Genomic DNA, 4,937 nt, shown 5'->3' with positions numbered 1-4,937 from the left:
ATCCCAAGAATGATTATAGCTCTTTCAAATTCTGAGGTTCAGGAAAATTCTTTACATCTTCAATTAATTTTGGATCAGGTCGAGCACCTTCACTGGTTATAACATGACCAAGGTAGTTAACTTTACTTTGTGGAAAATGACTTATCTATTGAAAAAGACGGGTTTGCACTACTTCTACGCTCAAAAACAGCTTGGAGTCTCTCAGTATGGTGCTTCATGTTTTCACCAAAAATTATTACATCATCAAAGTAAACAAGTGCTTGTGTTGGGGTGAACCCTCGTAAAACCGTAATGCTCCAGCTACATTTCAACGTCTGGTGGATTCAAAGTCCAAACAGCATACAAAGATACTTGTATACTCCTGCTGTTGTTACAAATGAAGTTTTTGTTTGATCATCTAGATGCACTGTTAACTGGTGATAACTACTTGTTAAATCACATACTGAAAAAATTCAACATCTGCCCAAGAAATCCAAGGTTTTCACTAAATTTGGTAAGGGGTAAAAGTCGGATGTGGTCACAGCATTCAAAGATCGGTAATCAACACAAAAACAGAACTGTGGTTCACCTGAAATTGATTTCTTCTTTACAATTACAACAGGCGAACACTACGGTGGGTCTGAAGGATCTCTTGGTTTTATAATTCCGGCTTCTAACTGTTCTTTAACCATGTCTTCCACCAACTCTCTTTGACTATATGGTGTTCGGTAAAGCTTCTGTGTGATTGGGGCAGCATTCCCTGTATGAATACAATGCTGAAATAAATGAGTGACAGGTAAATTTGCTCGTTCTCGGAATAAATCTGCATACTCCAGCAAAACAGGCGCTAAAATCTTCTGTTTCAACTGTCAAATGTTCTTATCTTTTTTCAAATCTTGCTCTTCAGTTCATTATTAACTTCATCCCCTCGTTGCAATTTTGCGGTACTGTTACAAAAATCTGTGTTTATAACTGCAGCATTTGTTACCTCATCTGGTCATTTTTACTTACGCTCGACACTTCAGCAACTTTTGTTCCCCGTGGCAAAACAACATCCTCATTGCTCATATTTGTTATTGTAACCGGGACTTTTGCGACATCCTGTCTCACCACTGTGGTGACACCTACACTTCTAGCAACATAACAATGCATTGTACCCAATAACTCACTTTTCTCGGATCGCTCATTTAATAACAATGTTCCTTCCTTGCATTGGGGTGACTTAACTTCAATGTAGATTGTCTCTCCTGCTCCGTTGGGAATCTGCTGAGGCTAATCAATTTGAACATCGACTGACGGTTTGAACTGATGCATCGTTTGGGCGGTCCATTCCCACGACGTCAGTATTGCTGCTCCTTTGAGTACGATCTGAAGAACGATCGCCTAGGTTGTAGTTACTAAGGCCTAGTCTGGTCTTTCTTTCTGTGACAAATATCTCTGCCTCGTTAGCGGAGAAGAAATCAAATCCAAGTACACCGTCATAACGCTTTTCGTTATTTGAAACTACTTGCACCCTTGCTGTGTATTTATCTTCATTTTCACCTTCATCTTGGCCTTGGCCAAGAATTAATTCTAAGTCAACATCTCCATAGTTAGTAGCTTTCCTCTGTTTAACCCTCGCACTTTTAACAGCGGCAGTTTCAATTTATCCTGTTTATCTATGCAACACCACATTAATGAGGTCTGAGCTCCTGTGTCAATAAGCAGATTGATGTTCTCCCACGATATACAGCACATACCACGAAGTCATTTTCGGTCTGATTTTCGCTGTAACTAACAGGAATCACTGTGTCTGGCAAGGGGCGGATGGAGTGGTGGGCAGTACGTCCCCATAATCGTTTAAAGATCTGGCACATTGTCTGTTGTTCGCATTACCTTTCTTCTTGTTGCGACAATCTCTCTAAACATGACCCTGCATCCCGCAATGATAGCAGATTTGATTCTCTTGACAATCCTTACGCTTGTGATCCAGGTTATTGCATCTGTAGCATTGTACTGTTGTGTTGAAAACTCTAAGATCTTGTTTCTGCATCTCATTCGGTCGTCTTAGTGCTTCAATGAAACCAACAGCTGATTCTACTGCTTCCTGAAACGTTTTACATCGCGCCAATCTAACAGCTTTGCTTACTTCCTCTCCGTGCAACCCACGAATTAATGTGTCCAAGGCTCTCTGGTCGGCCTCGAACAACTGAATTCGATTTTCATTTTCATCTTCTACTAACTCGTACGTTTGAGCATTGACGTTTCGAATTCTGTAGGCAAACTGCTCGATAGATTCGTCTCGTTGCATTCGCAAACTGCGAAGCTGCTCTCTGTAAAATCTGATTGCGTTTTTACGCTTACATCTCTGAACAACAATCGTTCTAAACTCATTACAATCTTCTGTTTTCAGGCAAGTAGACTCCGCGCTAATGAAATCTTATGCCGCTCCCTGAATTCTTAATTTGGCAACCACTAACTTATTGGAATCTGTCCATGATCCTAACAGGGCGGCACCTTCAAGTTTACGAAAAAACGCTTTCACATCATCTTCGGGTTTCCTGCTAAACACTGGTACTTATGGCAATAATGGTTCAAATGGCTCTGAGCACTAAGGGAATTAACTTCTGAGGTCATCAGTCCCCTAGAAACTTAGAACTACTTAAACCCAACTAACCTAAGGACATCACACACATCCATGCCCGAGGCAGGATTCGAACCTGCGACCATAGCGATCGCGCAGTTCCAGACTGTAGCGTCTAGAACCGCTCGGCCACCCAGGCCGGCAGCAATAATGAAAAATTCTTAATTGTAGCTGCACCTGTACTGATTGAACTATCATTTGAAAAGTCTCTCGGAATGTTACGCTCGCTTCTTTCTGCTTTTAACTGCCGAATCTCTTCTTGCAGTTCATTAATAACAGTATGTAGATCGACAATGTTACTCTGACTGGATCGCGACATTTCGTCTAATTTAACGCCAATGAGTCACTCGAATGTAAAATAAAAATCCATCACTGCCTTTCGTATTCTAGCGAAACTGGAGTAGACCAACCTGAATTCCAGCGTTGGATGTCCCCGCGTAGTCGGAAGATTTTCACGCTGCTGCTGCTCGAAGTTCACGTTGTACTGAGCCTCTTCAGGACTGTTAGATTTTCCATAATTATCCCCATGGTGACACCACTTCTATAAGGGGATTAGTCTGTGTTGTTGCCCCGGATGATGATTACACGAATATTTTGTCAGGCTAATTACGGTCTTATCGAAAGGCTCCATGGTGAGTTAAGAAAAGAGACATATTCGCGCCCGAGGCCGCGCTAGTTAATACTGCCCGCTACGGACGGCGGCCAGTCGCGTTCTCTCCGTCGCAGTGCGGCCGGAAGCGCGTCTACTGACCAAGCGAATCGTCAGCATTCCAGATAGGCCGGTTGGCGAGCGCGTGTTAACGCACCGTACGGCTGCGCGCAATACGTACACCCTTACATTAACCTTGTAATATTATTGGGCTTTCCGTCGTATGAATGCTGTTAAGTACCCTTGCAAACGCATTCACCAAGCTACGTAATAAATTATCAACTTATGAGATGAGACCTATTCTTTGAAAGACATTTGGTTTATAAAATTTATATAACTGTAAATATGCGCATCTAGCATAAACGCTAATACATCGACTGCGCAGTCAGAGAAACACTTTAACATAAGCTGAACTGAGCGTTCCACTTCGATCTACATAAAAAATATGACTGTAAAAACTTTCGTAGATCTTAAGATTTTATCGCACTACTTCTTGTAATGTGAAAGGGTAAAAAAGGTCGACTGTGAGCCCTAAAAATGAGCAGTCTTGCCAGCGTGCAGACAACAGTTATTAATTGGTAAAATTCAAGTAATTTATGTTTTATACTGTAAATCGGCAAGTTATTGTTATAAAAGTGTTAAACAGTGAAAGAATTCCATCGATAGAAAGATACAGATAATGAGTGTAATTTGTGATATAGACGCGAACCGAGAAGCGATCACAGGACAGGCGGAAATCTTATTATCGTACCAACATAGTCCGAAAATTACTTATGTAAGTTATACTGTTTATAAATAAGCCCTAATTGCTTGTGAGAATTAATTGAATATATTTAGTGTTTACCAGAATTCTTATTCTATTCTTTTTCCTTTCTTTTACCTTCAGGTCATATCGTTTTTATAACTCAATCAGCCTTTACTACAGCAGAGAATACCGCGGCATCCTGGTCATAGACACAAGGCCGTTCCTTGTTTTCTATATAACTCATAGCCGCCCCGTTTATTAATGATTTCATTTACAAATGTAATTTTTATTGTTCATTGTTAAACGTCCCTTAGGTAATTATAAAATTCATACAGATTACGTAAAGGAATCCGGGTTCTTTTCCAAATAATAGAAGCCTTTGCGTAATCAAAAACTAGCCGCCTCCTGACAACGATCAGGAGTTGACCAGAAGACGGATGTCCTCGGCCTCTTTCGTGTTTCCCGTGGCAAAGCTGTGCCAAACTGGGAACACGGCATTCTAGTACGAAATACAACACCTATATAAGTATTAGATTAAAAAACTGAAATATATCAATATTTAACTTATTTTTTATCATACTAGAAGCTGTTGTGGTCCAAACACTTTCGCTCAGAAGGGGGTAAATCATACTGCCACAAAAGTCTTTGGTCACTTACCTAATAGCATCAAAAGTCTGACAGATAGCCATATAGCATTTAAAAGGAAATTAAAAGAATTTCTTAATGGGAACTCCTTCTACTCATTAGAGGAATTTTTGGATGTAGTAAGTGGGTAATTTCCCCAACCCCCACAAAAAAAAAATTAAGTGTCATGTAATATCTTGTATAGACTCCTTCCATTAACCTGACTCGAAAAAAATGGCTCTGAGCACTACGGGACTTAACATCTATGCTCATCAGTCCCCTAGAACTTAGAACTACTTAAACCGAACTAACCTAAG

Source organism: Schistocerca piceifrons, chromosome 9 (genome assembly GCF_021461385.2).
Source record: "Schistocerca piceifrons isolate TAMUIC-IGC-003096 chromosome 9, iqSchPice1.1, whole genome shotgun sequence".
Classification (NCBI taxonomy): Eukaryota; Metazoa; Arthropoda; class Insecta; order Orthoptera; family Acrididae; genus Schistocerca; species Schistocerca piceifrons.
Note: the sequence above shows the minus strand (reverse complement) of the source record.